Below are 20,761 nucleotides of genomic sequence, written 5' to 3'. Positions count from 1 at the left end.
GAGATCACTTGAGCCTGGGAGGTTGAGGCTGCGGTGAGCTATGACTACACCACTGCATTCCAGCCTGGGCCACAGAGTGAGATCTTGTCTCTAAACAAACAAACAAAAAACTCCAGACCTAACCATATTGTAACTCTACACTGAGCTAAGAATGTAGGCAAATCAGTGCTTTATAAACTGCTGATGGGAAAGAAATTGGTAAAATTTCTACTGAGGACAGTTTGGCAATTTCTCTCAAAAAAAGTTACAAATTCCATTTCTAGGAATTTTATCCTCATTTGTGTTTAAAAAGAGGTATATGCAAAGACAGTAAAAGACTAAATATACTTAATGTCATCAATAGGAGACTGTTCAAAAAATTACATTACACCCATACACTGGAATGCTGTGCAGCCATTTTAAAAATGAGGTTGCTCTAGATGACCTGCATGGAATGATTTCTAAGGCATACTGGAAAAAGCAAGATATGGAACTTTGTGCTTAAATAAGAGAGCACATTTCTAGAAGAATACACCTGAGTTGACAATGATGATTACCTCCGACAAGGGGAACTGAGGGCTGGGGCATGGGTAAGAGGGAGACTAAGTTTTCAATGTTTGCCCTTTTGTATCTTTTTAATTTTGTATCTATTTTTTAAAACTATTTTTAATCTATAGGGTTAATGCTTCCATTTATCTTCATTAAAATGTATTCATCTCTAATCAAAATAAGGTTTATAACTCTCATCTGATTTATTCCTAAATCCTTTAGGATCTTTTGGTTAAAGCGCCCAAAATTAGAGCCTGAACTATAATAACCAATACCCTTGAATTGAACATGGCATCTTATTATAATCAATTAAGGTATACTGTCCTCTTTTTGGTTTTAATTATATGACAATACTGATAACTGGTGATCCTATTTTATCATAGTCATTGTGCATGTACCTCTTGTCCTACACTTCTGCCATGACCTATAGCCTCTAGTAAAATGGTGGTCCTGAGTGACTGTGAACCTGTACACATCCCTCCCTTGACCTGCAAAGGTGATGGAGGACCTAGGCCAAGCTCAATCTTCCTGCCTCTTCCGGAAATTTGGAAAAGGGTCACTGAGAAACAGTCAGTTAGCCTTGGAAGCCAAACCACAAGGTTATGTAGTGCTCAATTAATGGCAGAAAAGACACAAGTAAGCAGAGAAAGAAAGCCAGTCTCCAGAGAGAAGTACAAGGCTGATGAGGGACAGAAACCACATGAGAGATGATTCCTGTCTTTCCAATTCCAGACCCATTGGCCTTTTTTTGCTTGTATATCCTGGTGCTTGTCTGCTATGTCTGTTTCTTCAGCTGGTGCGAGTAGTTTTCTATTCCTTGTGCCAAACCATTCCCTCCCTCCTTCCCTCCTCCCTTCCTACCTTCCTCCCTTCCTTCCTTCCTTCTGTTGCTCAGGCTGCAGTGGAGTAGCATGATCATGGCTCACTGCAGCCTTGACCTGCTGGACTCAGGTGATCCTCCCACCTCAGTCTCCTGAGTAGCTGCGGCTACAGATGCGTACCACCACACCCAGCTAATTATGATACAGAGTCCTTCTTTTTCTTTCTCTTTCTTTCTTTTTCTTTCTTTCCTTTCTTTCTTCTTTCTTTTTCTTTCTCTTTTCTCTTTCTCTTTTTTCTCCTTCTTTCCTTCCCTCCCTCCCTTTCTCCCTTCCTCCCTCCCTTCCTTCCTCCCTTCCTTCTCTCTCTCCCTCCCTCCTTCCCTCTCTCCTCTTCTTTCCTTCTTTCCTTCCTTCCTTCCTTCCTTCCTTCCTTCCTTCTTTCAAATGGGGTCTTGCTGTGTTGCTCAGGCTGCAGTGCAGTGGCATGATCATGGCTCACTGTGGCCTTGACCTGCTGGGCTCAGGTGATCCTCCCACCTCAGTCTCCTGAGTAGCTGGGGCTACAGACGCGCACCACCACACCCAGCTAATTATGATAGAGTCCTTTTTCTTTCTCTTCTTTCTATTTCTTTCTTCTTTCTCTTTTCTTTTTCTTTCTTTTCTTTCTCTTTCTTTTTCCTCCTTCTTTCCTTCCCTCCCTCCCTTTCTCCCTTCCTTCTCTCCCTCCCTCCCCTTCTTTCTCTTTCTTTCTTTCTTTTTCTCTTTCTTTCAAATGGGGTCTTGCTCTGTTGCTCAGGCTTGTGCAGTGGCATGATCATGGCTCACTGCGGTCTTGACTTGCTGGGCTCAGGTGATCCTCCCACCTCAGTCTCCTGAGTAGCTGGGGCTACAGACACGCACCACCACACCCAGCTAATTAAAAAAATTTTTGTACAGAAGGATGCCACTGTGTTGCCCAGGCTGATCTTGAACTCCTGGGCTCAAGCAATCCTCCTGCCTTGACTTCCCCAAGGGCTAAGATGTAGACTATTTTCCAGCCTCCTTATTAAAGACTGGTCTTTTATTTATTAATACTTCTCAATATTTATCCCAGTAGAAATAATATAATAATGGGAGCATGGTGATGTGGAAGTTAGTCATCGTTCTCCCAGTAAACCACAGTAAACAACTCAACCTTGCTTTCTATATCCAGTTTCTTTTACTTTAAAATTAGGATGAGAATATTTGCCTTACCTTCTTTATAACTTTAGTCTGAGGATTAAATTATATTACAAAAGCAAAGATAACTTTGAAAAGTGTTTTAAGGCTGGGCACTTTGGGAGGCTGAGGCAGGCAGATCACTTGAGGTCAGGAGTTCAAGACCAGCCAGGTCAACATGATGAAACCCCATCTTTACTAAAAATACAAAAATTAGCCGGGCATGGTGGCAGCCACCTGTAATCCCAGCTACCTGGGAGGCTGAGGCAGAAGAATTTTTTGAGCCTGGGAGGTGGAGGTTGCAGTGAGCTGAGATCACACCATTGTACTGCAGCCTGAGCGACAAAGCCAGACTCTGTCTCAAAAAAAAAAAAAAAAAAAGTTAAAAAATATCAGGTATTATAAGTAGTATTATGGTTATGTGTCATAATATCAATTTCAGAGAACTTCCTGAAATCAATGAAGTTAATTTGAGTGTTTGGTGTTAACTTGAAGTTGTAAGACCTGCAGGGTCTTAGTTGTCTCCATTTTCTTTCCTTTGTTTCCAAATTGCTGACCTGTATCAATACATCAATGTGCAGGCTGGGCTGTGTTTGCCTAGTTCCAGATTTGTCCCTCAACACTATCTTTCAGACACCTTCCAATTCTCTGCTTCCCCAACCCCTGGCTAGCCTTGTCCTACCCTTGTCCTACCCATGTCCAGGTCAGGCTCCTGGAAAATGAAGCGGGCCCACCTTGTCTGGAAAGGGAATTCAAACAAACTTACCTGGGTAGCACTTAACCCACCCCATTCTCTCCTGAGTTGTTCACATGATAAACCCATGTCAGACTCCAAACTCGCATTGTAAAATCTCACTCTCCTGCCACATCTCTGCAATATCTTAGAGAGACAGCCACTTCATCATATCAGATCAATTAATCATCTTTCAACATCTATCCCCCTTCAGGAAGGACAAAACTCCATCCCATCCTTCTTACAAACATGTGCTCTTTTCTGACTTCTTTTCCTTGGATATTTATTTCAATTTGATATTACCTGAATACATCTATTTCCCATTATGCAGGGCACCAGTATGATTTTCTCAGGTTTCATACAACCCCCTAGCGACAGCCAAATGGATGCTTAAGCTACAAATGAGTTAGGTTTCAAATGAGATATGAATCCTACTCAATTAACTGTATAAAATTTGTTATATAACCAGCAAACAGAAGTTTAAGTCTAAAAATAGTATTCAAGATCTAGGACAAGAGGTGGAGACAAAAATCAGGAAGAATATGAAATCCTCAGGAAAAGAAATAATTAAACTACTAGGTTAGTATTTGTTTTCTACAGAAAAACTTCCAACATAACCCATGCTATAGTGGAATTTAGAACATACCCATAAGAAAGTAAGTTTCCTCCCTGAATGTCATCAGGAAGAAACTAAAAGTGTAAACTTGGAAACTGCAGCATGCTAAAAATCTCTCTTCACATGGAAAAAAAGAATGTGTTATAATAGAAAAAATTATAAAAAGAGGAGTCTGGAAAAATAATTGTCTGGACACAAAAGTGATCATATAGTTAATACAAATATTCTTAGAGTGGAAAATGTCAATCTTTCTGACTCATACCAAACAATGTCTTGATATACAATCTATTCCTAAAATGAATCTCTCTACCAGGAATGGTGAGGGGTGGAGATGGAGAGAGGAGAGTCAGGGGTTTTATGGATGATCAGTTCTGTTGTTTAGCTATGTAATCTAATAAATTCTTATTCTGATTCATTTCTTGCTCATTTAATGAGAGTCTCATCAGCCTCTGAGCAGCCTGATTAAATTTCTCATCCTGCAAAGCCAAGGTAGAACTAATCCCAGTAGCTATTGTACCCCATGAGGCCCTTCCTAAAGGACTAGATTCCCCTCATGTTCCTCATGTTCATTGTTACATTTGGCATCTGGGCTCCTTTGTGCACGAAAGACTAACCCATTTTTTAAGTGTGCTTATCATTGTGTTGCCAGTTGGCACTGCCCTTCCAGGGCACTCTCTGTCTTGTATTTCATTAATGTATAACTTCTTATAATAGACTATAAGTTCCTTGAGGATAAAGGTGCCTTCGAATTTGTAGTCCTTTATTACCACCATCCCAATGTCTTGCACAGAGAAAATTTTCACTAAAAGGTTTTCATACATAACAAATCAAGGTGAACAATACTGATCATGCACAAGTCACTTTACCAAAGTCCTCAAATTAAAATTTCCACAATCATAAACCACGATTCCTTCAAAATCCAGGTCATGGCTCACTTTCTCCAGAAAACATTCTCTTTTATCCCTTGTTTCCTTAATTCTTATTCTTGATTTTTATTAGGGATATAACAGTGTATACCTTGATTAAAGAAGCTGTTTTTAATGTTATACATGTTTCTTTTTTTCTCTTTCTTTCTTTCTTTTTTTTTTTTTTTTTTTTTTGACAGAGTCTCACTCTGTCACCCAGGCTGGAGTGCAGTGATGTGATCTCGGCTCACTGCAACCTCCACCTCCCAGGTGCAAGCTATTTTCCTGCCTCAGCCTCCTGAGTAGCTGGAATTACAGGTGCACACCACCACTCCCAGCTAATTTTTGTATTTTTAGTAGAGTCGATGTTTTGCCATATTGGCCATGCTGGTCTTGAACTCCTGACCTCAGTGATCCACCCGCCTAATCTTCTCAAAGTGCTGGGATTACAGGCATGAGCCACCGTGCCCGGCCTGCTGTACCTGTTTTAAAGACATATTATAAGCAGATGCTTTCTCTTCCCAGTTAGTTTCTAAGTATTTTTGAAAGTAAGGAACCATATCTTCAATTTCCTCACACCATTCATACACGATTCTGCATACAGTTTTAACTAATATTTATCCAGTGCTTTCCAGGTGCCAGGTGGTTTTTAAACAATTCATATGGATTTAATCATTCAACCCTCATGGCAACGCTACAGTACTAGACATAAGTAACTAACTCAAGGTCACACAAACAGAAAGTGGCAGCACCAGGATTTGATCTCAGGCAATCTTGCTCTAGGGCCCCTTGTCTTAACCACTCTACTGCCTCCTAAACAAAAAAACATTAATATAAATCTGCTTTATTGCCCTGTAGACAGAAAACATTACAGTGGCTTCAGGAACAATTGGTTTAATCTAAAAAGTTTATTAAAGCCATGCGTTTTGGTAAATGGTGGTTTGTGCTGTAGTCAGACAGAAGAGATTTTTCTGCTGCTTTTGTTTCTCTCTTTGCTCCTTTTATTATTTATACTGCTAAAATAGCTGCCTTACTACCATAATGTGATTCTGTTTTTCATGGAAAAGCTTGCATTACCACCAAGTTATCCATAACACCACAACTTCTTGGCAGGTTGGTCATTTCTGACACTTGTGTATGTCTCAGAATGTCAGTCCCAAGGCCCCTTGCTGCTCCTGCCTCACATACAACAGCAACAACAGATTTACCTGAGGGTGGGTCTCAGCTCTGCTACTTACCAGCTGTGGAACCTTTTTTCTTTTTTCTTTTTTTAGTTGGAATCTGCTCTGTTTCCCAGACTGAAGTGCAGTGGTACGATCTCGGCTCACTGCAATCTCTGCCTCCTGGGTTCAAGCGACGCTCCTGTCTCAGCCTCCCAAGTAGCTGGGATTATAGGCATGCACCACCACAGCTGGCTGATTTTTGTATTTTTAGTAGAGATGGGGTTTCACCATGTTGACCAGGCTGGTCTCGAACTCCTGACCTCATGTGATCCGCCCACCTTGGCCTCCCAAATTGCTGGGATTACAGGCGTGAGCCACCGCGCCCAGCCCCAGCTGTGGAGACTTGGGCAAATCATTGAAATTGTCTTCACCTCAGTTCTTCATCAGACAAACAAGGACAATAAAATCTTCATGAGAATGTTACTGTGAGGTTCAGAGATGATGTAGGGAAAGTAACTAGCACAGCCTCTGGCATACAGTAGGTGCTGAATTAACAGTAGTTGTTATTATTCTCTTAGCAATTCATACAGGTATTGCTGCACAAGAATGATCAACATAGAGCTGTTCTTAAAGATCTGCCCACTCACTGAGCCTCCTGTTACTGTAGCTTTTTTGTTGTGTTGTTGTTAAAACTGCTTGGATTATAAATCTCACAGATTCTTGTACCCCATTAATCAGTGAAAGGATATAGTGTCTTTATGGATTTGCATATTATTGCTTTAGATCCCAGTTACTCCAGAGAATTTTCTGCAAGGCAGCTGGTCATTTCACCTTCCTTGGTTAGCCCCACAGCTGTCAAATAGAGAGAACAATGACATCATTGATTTGGGATGTTTCTTGCAAGTAAAGAATAATAAATTAAAATTTTCCTATCACTCTCCTAATGCAAAGTTGTCTATAACTGTGTCTCATAAGTCCTTAATAATTTTTTTTTTTTTTTTGAGACAGAGTCTCACTCTGTCACCCCAGGCTGGAGTGCAGTGGTGTGATCTGGGCTCACTGCAACCTCCGCCGCCCGGGTTCAAGCGATTCTCCTGCCTCAGCCTCCCTGGTTAGCTGGGATTACAGGCACGTGCCACCACGACCCGGCTAATTTTTGTATTTTTAGTAGAGATGGGGTTTCACCATGTTGGTCAGGCTGGTCTCAAACTCCTGACCTCAGGTGATCCACCTGCCTCTGCCTCCCAAAGAGTTGGGATTACAGGCATGAGCCACCACACCTGGCCAGATCCTTAATACTCTGAACAATTCAGGGCAGATTGTACAAATCCATCTCTGTCAATGAGGAATTATGATTTGGGTTGTTGCAATACCTAAAAGGAAAAAGACAACAAGTTATTGACAGTATGATCGATTTTAAGATTAAGCAGTGTCAAACAAAATAATCTTGCATTTGGAGGAGACTTGAAGATCTCCCCATTTTCCTCCCTTCTTCCACCTCCTCCTACTTGATATTTGGATTCCTTTATAAAGAATGACAAAATGTCATTCAGCCTCTGCTTCACCGCCACCATGCAGCTCATGAAGACAAGACAGCTTGCAATTACCAATTTCTAGTTGGCCAATGCTGTTCATAAATTCAGATTGTTATCTTTTTAAAAGTAAGCATTTCAGTGGCATATTATGCTCTTTAGCCCATTAAATGCACATCGCTATTCTTATTTCATTGAACATCATTAGTTATGAAGGTAAAGCTAGTAAATTAGGGTTGTAGAGACCTGGGGACCTGGGCTGTAGCTGGAGTTGTGTCACTAGTACAGACAAGTCAACCACAGCAAGCTCCAGTTTATTCAATTGTGAAATGCTGGCTCTCCGTCTGACCTGCCCAGCTGCAACCTCCCCGCTCAGCAGACAGGCAGGCCCCAACTTACAAATGGATCTTGTTCCAAAAGACCATGGAAGCTTGTTATTTGGAACTCAGAAACTATTTTCCTGTTGGAACAACATCATAAATGACGGCTGGGATCTCAGTTTTGTCCACAGCAATCTACTTCATTCATAAAGGTAGTTAAATTATGATATCATTCCAAGGGTAAGAGGGATGAAAAAGAATTTCTTTTTCCCTTTCTGGATGCAAGTCAACACTAGACAAAACTTTGAAATATGTGCTGTTTACCTGGGCACCTTCCTACTTCCATTCCTTTTCCTGTCTTCCATCTTCTTAATGTCCTTTAGGGACCCAAAGGCTCCAACCCACACCTGTTTCACTCTACAAAGTTACTAACTTGCTCTCTCCTCTCCATTTCCACCCCACCATTCTACTGCTCTTCCACCCCCATCTTCCATCTATAACCCCGCTGGTCTTCACCCTACCCCCACCTTATCCTCCCATCCAACTTCCACTCCTTCAGTGAAGCTGTCCTCAGCTAGATTAGGAAGAAGGAAATCTGATTTAAATGATCTGTAAATACCTAAGCTTAATAAGAGCTGACACTTACATAGTACTTCCTGTGTGCCTGGCACTATTTTAAGCATGTATCAACTCTCTAGATTCTCAACAACCCTGTGAGAGAGGTGTTATTATCTACATACCACAAATGAGGAAACTGAGGCACAGAGAGGTTAAGTGACTTGCCCAAGGTCATAACGCTATAGTCAGTGGTAGAGGTGGTATTTGAATCCATGCAGTCTGATACTGGAGCCGGTGATCTGATGTTCATTTTAAAGAAGCCTATTTTCTTCTTTAAAATGAAATGCTTAACCCAACTGAGTCTCTACATCTTAAGCAGCATAACAGAGAAGTGAAAAACATTTAAGTAGTGTCAGAGAAGATATTCTGGGACAGGCAGGCACAAGGCCAGAGTGAAAAATGAGAATGTGGCCAGGCGCAGTGGCTCACGCCTGTAATCCTAGCACTTTGGGAGGCCGAGGCGGGCGGATCACGAGGTCAGGAGTTTGAGACCAGCCTGGCCAACATGGTGAAACCCCATCTCTACTAAAAACATAAAATAATTAGCTGGGCATGGTGGCAGGCGCCTGTAATCTCAGCTACTTGGGAGGCTGAGGCAGGAGAATCACTTGAACCTGGGAAGGTGGAGGTTGCAATGAGCTGAGATGGCACCACTGCACTCCAGCCTGGGCAACAAGAGCGAGACTCCGTCTCAGGGGAAAAAAAAAAAAATGAGAATGCTTTGCAGTGCTCAATTAGGTGATGAAAACGAATAAATGGTGGCTTTACCATTGGTGGTTTAGATTGGATTCTTTCCTCACAGGCACAACCTATAGGAATGTTCTTCCTATTCACAGAAAAAAAGTTATCTCCTATGTTTCTTGATTCTCCCATTCTACCTTTCTCTTCCCAGTTTTGAAATAGATACAAGAAAAGGTTGACATTTCTCATAAGAGACCTATAATACAGGCAGCAGTGTCAGTGCCAACAGTAAATGGAAATCAGACCGGGTGCCTTGGTGTGCTGAGGCTCTCTCTGTGGCAACCAGAGAGCATGTATCCTCTCTAGAGAGACAACAGCTTCTCAGACCCAGGTGTTTTTTGGTAGGCAGGCAAGCAGACAATTTCACTCCAGAGCCTGGGCTCTTAACTGCTGTGTTATCCTGCCTGGGTTCAAGTCACACTTGGACAATGTTTTTAACATACTTCATTGTAAATGTATTGACTTTCACAGTTAATGGTTACATCTGTGAACAAATTAGAAAGATGTCTGTACTTATTACAACTCCTTCAGTTGCAAGTGCCATGAACCAGTTCAAATTATCTGTAAAACACACACGTGTATTGGGATGTAAGGACACAATGTCAGACATGAACTAAATCTAGGGACCCAAGCAATATAATTAAGCCCCCTCTTTCCATCTTTCAGATCTTCTGTTGGTGTGTAGATCTCATCTATTTCTACAGATGAGAAGATAGCACCCCAGAAACACATCCTTCCAGCCCATAAATCTCAAAATGAGGACAGGCTTCCACCCCAACTCCAGTTGAAAAGTACCAGTGGAGGACTTTGACTGGCTCATTTGGGGTTGTGTGTCCACCCCTGAGCCAATCACTTGACCTGAGGAGCCGGATTTCTTTGATTAGCCAGGTCTAGTTTATTTACTTGTCACCATGATGTGGGGAGTAGGTGGCAGAGTACTGTGACTGATAACCCCGCCATGCTCTAATAAAGTTGGAAGGCTTTGGTCAATCAAAACTATAGCTGTCTACTATAATGTTCAATGTTATCTCTAGCTGGAAAATTAGGGAAATTAAAGAGACAAATAATAGCTTACATTGGATAACTCAAAAAGCCAGAACCAGCTTTAGGATAAACACTTTGTGTACTTAGTGTATGCCTTACTGGCTATGACAAATGTCTAAATAAAAAGTGAAAAATTCATTCAATCAGAAAGAAGTTTCAAAATATTTATTTTGGTGTCTTACAAAAATATAGGTAATTAGTCGACTGACTCTTTTTTAAAAATCTGGATGTTTTAATACTATATAAACCCAATTTAATGCCATTTAGAATCTAGAACAAGTAACCCTGAATCATAATTACATGATTTAAAAAAATTGGATTTTAATAGGTAATTTATGGTCTTGCCATATCATGTTTCCACTCAACAAGCTAGAGCTAAACCAGAGAACTAATGTAAGATAGAAGGGAGAAACTGCATTGCCATTACATTTCCATAATAGAGTTGAACAAAGAACTAAAATCAAGATATGCTTTATTTAAAAATTTGAAAATCATTGAAGTCTTTGTAAGTCTTTGCTATAATTTCCCACCACATTTAATTGGTATTTTGTGCAATGAAATGCAAAAATGTCAAGGGAATTTTCTCTTCAAAGTTAATGCCTTGTCTGTTTCTCTTTCAGCATATTCACTATCAACAGAGTGTGCTAAAATCTCCAAATTCTCGGTTGTGATATGCTATGCAAGAGTAAAATAAACATTTAATTTTATATTGTTAAGTCAGACTTATTTCCCTACCTGTTAACAAAGTAAACTTATTGAAGTTATACCATGAGCCAGGCCTTCATGCTAAGCATTGTACACATATAACTCTTTTAATCCTCACCACAATCTTAAGAGAAAGAAACCATTTTACAGGTGAAGAAACAGGCATTGCTGTAATCCTTAAAACAATCATCTGAGGTAGATAACATTTTAGTCCTCTACACTGATGAGGAAACTAAGGCTCAGAGTGGTTATGAAAATTACCCAAGTTCACAGAGCTAATAAGGGATAAAACTGAGATTTGAACCCAGGCAGTCTGGGTTCAAATTTCAGTTTTGGCCGGGCATGGTGGCTCACGCTTGTAACCCCAGCACTTTGGGAGGCCGAGGTGGGTGGATCACTTGAGGTCAGGAATTTGAGACCAGCCTGGCCAACATGGTGAAACCCCATCTCTACTAACAATACAAAAATTAGCTTGGCGTGGTGGTGCACTCCTGAAATCCTAGCTACCTGAGAGGCTGAGGCAGAAGAATCACTTGAATCCAGGAGGCAGAGGTTGCAGTGAGCTAAGATTGTGCCACTGCACTCCAGTCTGGGCAACACAGCGAGACTCTGCCTCAGAAAAATAAAATAAAATAATAAAAATAAAAATCTCAGTTTTATCCCTTATTAGCTTGATTTTGTGCTTACACTCTTAATCACTATTGTTTTACTTCTTCCAATTGCTTAATAGTTAGTATATATAATATCAAATATACAACCTATAACTGTTGGTAGTTAATGCTTAACCATAAAACATGTGTTAAACCTTGTTTTAGGATACCCTTGGTCAAATTCTTCTCTATAGATCTGTAGTTACCACAGCACCACTCTTCCCATATTCTCTTTTTGGAAAAAAAAAAAAGTGGAAATAACTAATAGTAACAATTATTGTTTTCAAGTAAAATACGCCAAGATCTGTGTGTACTTTTCTCAAAAAGACGAATTTCACAATATTGCAATAATACAACATGGAATGCTTACATGTGCCTGTGGAAAAAAAACTCTATGACCCAACTTGTGTCAGTTTCTTGTTTAATATTACAATAAAGAGCAGAGAAGGATCTGCTCATTAGGTCATTTGGACCCACCTCCAAATAGAATTAAGACTGGGACCTCTCCATAACTAATCATTTTTGCACCAAAAAGGTCTCACTCCCTTTCCATTTGAAGCAGCTGTTTGTGGGCAAAAATTCTTGTGTCTTGCATAACTCCCTTTCCAAAAAGTAAATGTGGCACATCCAGGATTGCTTGCATATATAAAAGTGAGGGGTGGTGGAGGGGAGGGCGACAGGGAGAAAAAGTATCACAGGCAGCAGCTAAAATCTTTGCGACTTTGTAGAATTTGTTCAGACTTCTTTTGTGACAAGATTGCAGCCTGAAAGGGCCCCACCTGGAATGACAATTGGTTCCAGGGAAGCCTTCTTAATGATTAATCAAAGCACCTTAAATCCGTGGGTCTTCCTACCTTTTAATGTTTTACCTATATTTCTGTTAAGAGTGAAGTTTCAAGTTAGAAATAGTGTTGGTTTCATGTGGGGATAGTTGAAATTCAGAACATTTGAAGCAGTACAGGCAAATAATTCTTATTCTTTTAAATGAAACTATAATATTTTAAAGTATAAAATTTTAAAAACATTTCATAAAACTAGTAAAAATTGTATGTGATTTATTTTAAAATTGGCATGATTTGTTTGATAAGTGCATCAGTATACTTCAAATAGCATATAACTATGTCCAAATATATATCAAATATGATATAGTCAAGTCATATCATAAAAGTATTCTAATTTTGGTAAATTGTCACCTGATTCTAGTTTATAAAATATTTAATATGTGTTCTCTTTTATTAGCAAGAAATAAACTTACTTAACCTTATGATGAAAACTGTATGTCAACTTAAATATGTGCAAAAGAACACATTTTTCAAAATTCTTATATAATGTGCATAAGCTACAAAGCTTGAAGATCACAGCTCTACAGAATAAAATCCTGACTTCCAAAACCCTTTATAATCTGACCCCCTACTACCTCTTCAATTTTGGTCTCTTTCACATCTTTGTGTGAGGTTTTAAAAAATCTTAGGCAAGATAAATGCAAATTTAAAAAATCATATTTACATATCGTGTAACTGCAGAACAGCAAAGTGAAAGAGAGCTCAAAAAAAGATGGGGGGCGGGACACATTATCTTCAAAGGAATGAAAATTAGACTAAACAGCAACAGTGAAAGTCAGAAGGTGGTAAATCGTATCTTCACTGGGTTGAGAGAAAATAATCTTCAACCTAAAATTGTGTAGCCAGAAAAAAATCTTTCCAGAATTTGAGTTTGCCAATTTAATGGGGAAAATTCTAAAGAATATATTTCAAGCAAAAATAACAATTTCAAATGGAAAGCCTGAGATGCAAGAAGAAATGAGCAAAAATGTGATAAATATGTGAGTAAACATAAATCTAAACTACATACAACAATAACAACACCCTATGGGGTTCAAAACCAATAAAGAATAAGTGCAATAAGTGCCCATCTACAATAACATGTAAGTCAAGGGATAAATAGAAATAGAATGTTCAAATGTTCTTATGTTATTTAAGAGAGAAATAAAGGTATTGATAAATGTTAGACTTTGATGCAAACTAAAATGTCTTAGTCACTAAAATATTAAGATTAGAGTGTATAACTTTCTAATTATTATAAGAAAGAACAGATGGAAGGAGAAAGATATATTCAATCAGTCTAAAAAAGGGCCAGAAAAGATAGAAAAAAACACAGTGGAAGAAAAAACATGACAAATAGCACAAAATAAGATGGTAGAAATAAGCCAAAGATAGCCACAATGCCAGATAACATATTTATTGATTCTCTTCATATAGTCCAACTAAATTACTAATAAATATCAAGGAGATAACTAGTAAAAACTCACCCATTTGAAAATTAACAAACACATTTTGAAATAGCTCAGAAAGCAAAGACAATAATGAAAACGAGAAAATATTTGTAATTGAATCATAATGAAAATACTGCAGCAGTACTCAGAGAAAAGAAGAAAGTTTGAAAGTTAATGAGCTAAACACACAGCTAAAGCAGCACAGATCCAAAGAAAGTAGAAAAAGAAATAATTCAGTTAAGAAAGCATAAACTAATGGGAAAACGATATTAGATAAAATCGACAAAGTCAAAGTTTTCTGAAAAGATGAGCAAAATGGACAGAATTCTGGTAACTTATCAAGAAAAAGAAAAGAGAACATCAATAAACAATATTGGGAATGAAAAAGGGTTCATGTTGTAGACATTGAGGACACTAAAAGGTGAGAGAATACCCTGAACAACGAACATGTCAAGAGATTTGAAAACTTCGGTAAAATGGAAACCTTTCTTGGAGAGTATAACTTAAAACTTCCTCAAGAAGATATAAGAAACTAAGTCTACTATTTTAAAAAATAAAAAATACTTAGAAATCTTCCAACGAAACCAAACTAAAGCAAACATATACCATCACCACTACCTCCACCAGTTTTGCTGCCAAACATTCAAGGAACACATCACTCCAATATTTAAAAACTTATTCTAGGCTGGGCTTGGTGGCTCACACTGTAATACCAGCACTTTGAGAGGCTAAGGCGGGTGGATCACGAGGTCAGGAGTTGGAGACCAGTCTGGCCAATATGGTGAAACTCTGTCTCTACTAAAAAATACAAAAATTAGCTGGGCGCGGTGGCACGTGCCTGTAATCCCAGCTACTCGGGAGGCGGGGGCAGGAGAATTGCCAGAACCTAGGAGGCAGAGGTTGCAGTGAGCCAAGATCATGCCAACGCACTCCAGCCTAGGCGACAGAGCGAGACTCCGTTTTAAAAAAAACTTATTCTATATTATAGCAAAGGAGAAAATAATTTATAATGTTTGGCTAACATACCCTTGGAATCAAAACTAGTAAAGACAGAACAAGAAATAAAAAGCTCAGTCTCAATTATGAACACAGTGGCAAAAATATAATACCAAGCTAATTATTCATAACTGACTCCAGCAGGTTGAATTTACCCCGAAATATAAGATACCTTAACATTAGGAAATTGATTAATATAATTCACCACATCAACAGATAAAATGAGAATAATCACATGATTATTATAAAAAATAAAGAAAAAGATTTGGCTAAAATTCAATGTTCATCCATGATAATAATTTCAGCAAGTCAAGAAAACAGGCTATGTTATCGTTTAGAAAAAACATGTGAAGTATTTTATTTCTCCTCGCATCAAGAGGTCCACTCAATTTTTGTTCCCCTTGAAAGTGAGCTTTCCTAGTGATTTCCTTTGACCAACAGAATACAATGGAAGTCACCTGTGTGATTTCTGAGTCTAGGCTTTGAGAGGTCTGTGGCTTCAACTCTACTTAGAAGCCCTAAACTAGCTGGGCGTGGTGGCTTACGTCTGTAATCCCAGCACTTTGGGAGGCCAAGGCGGGTGGATCACCTGAGGTCAGGAGTTCGAGACCAGCCTGGCCAACATGGTGAAACTCTGTCTCTACTAAAAAAAAAAAAAAATACAAAAATTAGCCAGGTGTAGTGGTGGGCACCTGTAATCCCAGCTATTTGAGAGGCTGAGGCAGGAGCATTGCTTAAACTCGGGAGGTGGAGGTTGCAGTGAGCCGAAATCATGCCATTGCACTCCAGCCTGGGTGACAGAGCAAGACCTCATCTCAAAAAAAATAAATAAATAAAAAGGCATGAAAAATAAAGCTCATGACATCCTCATCTCAGACTCCCAGCCTGCAAAACTGTGAGAAATAAATGTCTATTGTTTAAGCCAAAAAAAAAGCTTACAAATAAATGTAACAACAGAAATGTATTATATCAAAAATTGTTTTTAAGTTTATTGAAATCATTAAAGATGGCCTATAAAAATGGAAAGACATACTATTTTACATTTTAGAAGTCTCAATTTTATAAGCATGTAAGTTCTACCCAAATTGTTCTAAAAATTCCATGTAATTTCAATCAAAATGACAACACAGGGTTTTGTTTTTTTCTTTTGGAATTTAATAAGCTAATTTAAGAATATATATACAGGAACAAGTGGCCAAGAACAGTCTGAAGAAAAACATAGTTGGAGGTAGGGCAGGGGTAACTGCCTTATGAGACAGCAAGACTTACTATGAAGCCAAAGTAATTAGGAGTGTGGTGTTAGTTCAGGAATAGACAAATTGGCCAATAAAATGGAATAAAGAACCTATATACAGACCTACACAGATGTGAAAAACTGAATTATATCAGCACTGTCAGTGCTGGGAAGTCAATGTGGTATTAGGACAATTGTTTACCCATAAGGAAATAATTAATTTGGACCTCTACCTTATACTGTACCCCACCCCCCTAATCAATTCCAGGTGGATTATATATTTAAAAGTAAAAGGCAAAACTATAAAACTTTTAGAAAATAATAGAGGATAGGCTAGGCACGGTGGCTCACACCTTTAATCCCATCACTTTGGGAGGCTGAGGTAGGTGGATCACTTGAGGTCAGGAGTTCAAAACCAGCCTGGCTAACATGGCGAAAACTTGTCTCTACTTAAAATACAAAAATTTGCCGGGAGTGGTGGCAAACACCTGTAATCCCAGCTACTCGGGAGGCTGAGACAAGAGAATCGCTCGAACCCAGGAGGGGGAGGCTGCAGTGAGCTGAGATCATGCCACTGCACTCCAGCCTGGGTGACAGACTGAGACTTTGTCTCAAAAAATAAATAAATACATAAATAAGTAATGTCTTCACAATCTCAGTGTAGTGAAGAATTTCTTGAACCAGACTTTAAAATCACAAACTCAAAAGAAAAATGTTAATATTTTTAATTACATATATATATTTAAAACCCTGGTCATTAAAGATAAGCCACAAACTTGGAGAACAAATCTGTAAAACATAATGGCAAATAATTTATAACCAGAATGTAAACAACCCTTACAAAGCTTGATATAAAAAAGGGAAAAACATTAGAATAGGAACTTCACAAAAGAAACCTGAATGCTCAGTAAAAACATGTAAAGATGCTTAACTTTTTTCGTAATCAGGAAGATGAAAGTTAAGATTACAATGTGACACTGCTATGAAACCAGTTTGACTACAACTAAAAATATAATAATATTAAGTGTTGACAAGTATATTGAGCAACAGGAAGAAACTCTCATAAACAACCAATAAGCATGTAAATTGGAACAATAATTTTAGAAAACTATTAGTATTATCTAATAAGGTTGAAGAGGATGTATCTTATAACCTAGCAATTCCACTGCTAGATAAATATTAATACCTCAGAGAAACTTACACGTGTACTAGGAGACACGCACAAGAAAGATCAGAGCAGCATGATTTGCAAAAGCCAAAACCAAGAAACAACCTAAGTGTTTATCAATAGTAAAATGGATAAATCAACAGTGGTATATTTCATAAAACAAAGTACCATACAGTAGTGAAAATTAATGAATTACAAATATATGCATGAATCTGAGGAACATGATTTTGGTAAAAGAGCAGGTCACACATGAATACCAACTGCATGATCTCATTTGTGGAAAGTTCAAATACATGCAAAAGTAAACAATATAGTGTTTAGGGATAAAAACTACAAAGGAAAGTAAAGGAATGTTCTTTACAAAATTTGGGACAGTCCTTGCCTCTGAGGGGGAAAGGAAGAGGAAGTACAGGGAGGAGTTCACAGGTTAAATTTTAGTTTTTAAACTTGAAGGTAGAAGGTTGGGTGAAGGATAACTATCTTATCTGTCAATCTATCTATCTATCTATCTTTTTTTTTTTTTTTTGAGATGGAGTCTGGCTCTGTCGCCTAGGCTGGAATGCAGTGGTGCAATGTCGGCTCACTGCAACCTCTGCCTGCTGGGTTCAAGCGATTCTCCTGCCTCAGCCTCCCAAGTAGCCGGGATTACAGGCATGCGTCACCACACCCGGCTAATTTTTGTATTTTTAGTGAAGACAGGATTTCACCATGTTGGCCAGGCTGGTCTTGAACTCCTGACCTCAGGTGATCCACTGCCTTGCATTCCAAAGTGTTAAGATTATAGCCGTGAGCCACTGTGCCCAGCCCAATCTGCCAATCTATCTATCTATCTAGTCTATCAGTCTATCCTATATCTATCTATCTATCTATCTATCTATCTATCTATCTATCTATCTATCTATCCCTTTTACGGTTAGTATTCTCTTCAATCCACTCAATATTTACTAAAGATTTAGTCAAGTGTTCAAAAATACCCTCACATTTAATCAGGATGACCTGAGGTCATCCTCAGTTGCATCAAGTCATCCTGATTAAACAAATCTCTGTGTTTGTTTGCAACTAACAAAGCCTAAACTAACCAGTGGTGGTGGACTTTGCAAAAAGAAGGTCTTGGAAAGAGAATGATCTGATCTGCTTAGCCTCTCTAAAAGGAATGCAGCCAGACTTAGTGGTACGCGCCTGTAGTCCCAGCTACTCAGAATGCTGAGTTAAGAGGATCCCTTGAGACCTGGAGTTCAAAGTGTAGTGCACTATAATGGCACCAGTGAATATTCACTACCCTCCAACCTGGGCAACAAAGTGAGACCCCATGTCTTCAAAAAAATAAACAAACAGGTTGGGAGCGAAAGCTCGTGCCTGTATTCCCAGCACTTGAGGGCCAAGGCAGGTGGACTGCTTGAGCCCAGGAGTTTGAGGCCAGCCTGGGCAACATGGCAAACCCCATCTTTACAAAAAATACAAAAATTAACTGGATGTGGTGGCGCATGCCTGCAGTCTCAGCTACTCTGGAGGCTGAAGTGAGAGGGTCCTTGAGCCTGGGAGGCAGAGGTTGCAACGAACTCAGATCGTGCCACTGCGCTCCAGCCTAGGCGACAAAGTGAGACCCTGTCTCAAAAAATTAATAGGCTGGCTGCAGTGGCTCATGCCTGTAATCCCAGCACTTTGGGAGGCTGAGGCAGGCAGATCACTTGAGGCCAGGAGTTCAAGACCAGCCTGGCCAATATGGCAAAACCCTGTTTCTACTGAAAATACAAACATTAGCCAGCCATGGCAGTGTGCTCTTGCAATCCCAGCTACTTGGGAGGCTGAGGCATGATCAGGAGGCTGAGCTGGGTGTGGTGGCTCACATCTGTAATCCCAGCACTTTGGAAGGCCGAGACGGGTGGATCACTTGAGATCCGGAGTTTGAGACTAGCCTGGCCAAAATGGTGGAACCCTGTCTCTACTAAAAATACAAAAATTAGACAGGCATGATGGCAGGCACCTGTAATCTCAGCTACTTGAGAGGCTGAGGTAGGGGAATCGCTTGAACCTGGGAGGCAGAGGTTGCAGTGAGCTGAGATTGTACCATTGCACCCCTGGACAACAGAGCAAGACTCCATCCAAAAAAAAAAAGAAAAGAAAAGAAGTCTGAGGCAGGAGAATCGTTTGAGCTCAGGAGGCAGAGCTTGCAATGAGCCAAGATCATGTCACTGAACTCCAGCCTGGGAGACAGAGGGGAAACTGTCTCAAAAATTAAAAAAAATAAATAAATAAGTAAATAAATACAAATAAAAAATAAATCAAAGGAATGCAGAGAGCAAGAATTTGGCAGTGTCTGTCAAATCTCACCACACACACACCATTTTATATTCTACTCCCATAATACCTTCTACCTCATTCCATTCATATTAATTTGCATTTTCCATATTTTTCACTTCTCTGTATTTTGAGTGGGTTCCCAGTTTCTCTCAATGGGAGAAAGTACATCTTCCATTGCAGCATTCCTGGGACTGGGGATTTTTCCCAGGCAAAATTTACCAGCAATAGAGTTAAAGCCTCCTCTTTGGTTTTGTAAAAATCTCAAGGCCCTTGAAGAGAATTATGAAGAGTGTCCTAGAGGAAAGAGAAGAGGGCAAATACTTTTTTTTCTTTCTTTCTTTCTTTTTTTTTTTTTTTAACTTTCGGAGAGAAATGGTAATTCTCTCCAGAAATTCCCCTGGATGGAGAACAGAGGAGCCACGGGGAATGTCACACCGCTCAGCAGCAGTTTCCGGGAAGCAGCAGGAGAGGCTGGCTGCATGTTGTATCTAAGGGCGAGGATCTCAGCACCAGGGGCCCAGTCTCAGCAAAGATTCCTTGACCTGAGCACTGGGCTGTGGAAGGAGAATGCTGCTGGCTTTTAAGTGACCATAGGCTGGGTCCATGACATCATTGCCATTTTCAATTTATAGAGAGAGAACTGGAAGCTAATTCAGTCTTCTAGTTTGGCTGATCCAAAAAACCCAAAAAATTAAATTATTGATGACAGGGGTGCACAAAATACTTAACTTTTCACACAAATATATTCATAGTTTATAATACTGCAATACAAATACATAGATTCTAGTAAGTTCTACTCTTCCTCATTCTCATCAAGAAAAAAAAATCGTGACACGTTTATAATTGTATGTATTGGATAACCGTATGTATTACATAATTTCTTCCTGATGGCAGAAAACTCGCAATTTGAACAGGCATTCAAGATTACTGAAATTTCTACTTGCAACATTACATATGTGAAGGCTAGAAGGGTTTCCCACAGATTAGCTTCTGACTCTACATTTCAAATCTTCTCTTTTGTTCCACTTACCTTCAATGCTAACAGGACATGTTCATGTCGCAATCTGGCTTTCTGATCATTGAGATCCTTGGGTCTCAATACCAGGTGAGCTGTCTCAGTGGCAGCAGAAGCATTCCCCAAAGGCATTCTGACATGGGGAAGTCAGCCCTCTAAACCCCAACATAATGTAGCTCCAGCTCACCTTCTCATTTGCCAG

The 20,761-nt window shown here is 39.4% G+C and overlaps 1 long non-coding RNA gene across 2 annotated transcripts in view; it reads right to left on the bottom strand.

Moving 5' to 3' along the window:
- Window positions 1-2,946: 2,946 nt before the first annotated feature.
- The window catches only part of LOC105484491 (uncharacterized), a 41,829-nt gene continuing 24,014 nt past the window's right edge, over window positions 2,947-20,761 (bottom strand). For both annotated transcript variants that reach the window (XR_011611422.1, XR_989009.2), the window contains 2 exons: window positions 7,244-7,336; window positions 2,947-6,815 (listed from right to left, as the gene is read on the bottom strand). This is a non-coding gene — a long non-coding RNA (uncharacterized lncRNA). The remainder of the gene's footprint in view (window positions 6,816-7,243; window positions 7,337-20,761) is intronic.

The sequence above is a fragment of the Macaca nemestrina genome, chromosome 1, assembly GCF_043159975.1.
Source record: "Macaca nemestrina isolate mMacNem1 chromosome 1, mMacNem.hap1, whole genome shotgun sequence".
NCBI classification, from domain to species: Eukaryota; Metazoa; Chordata; class Mammalia; order Primates; family Cercopithecidae; genus Macaca; species Macaca nemestrina.
The sequence above is the reverse complement of the archived record's forward strand: the minus strand, read 5'-3'. Positions and strand labels throughout refer to the sequence as shown.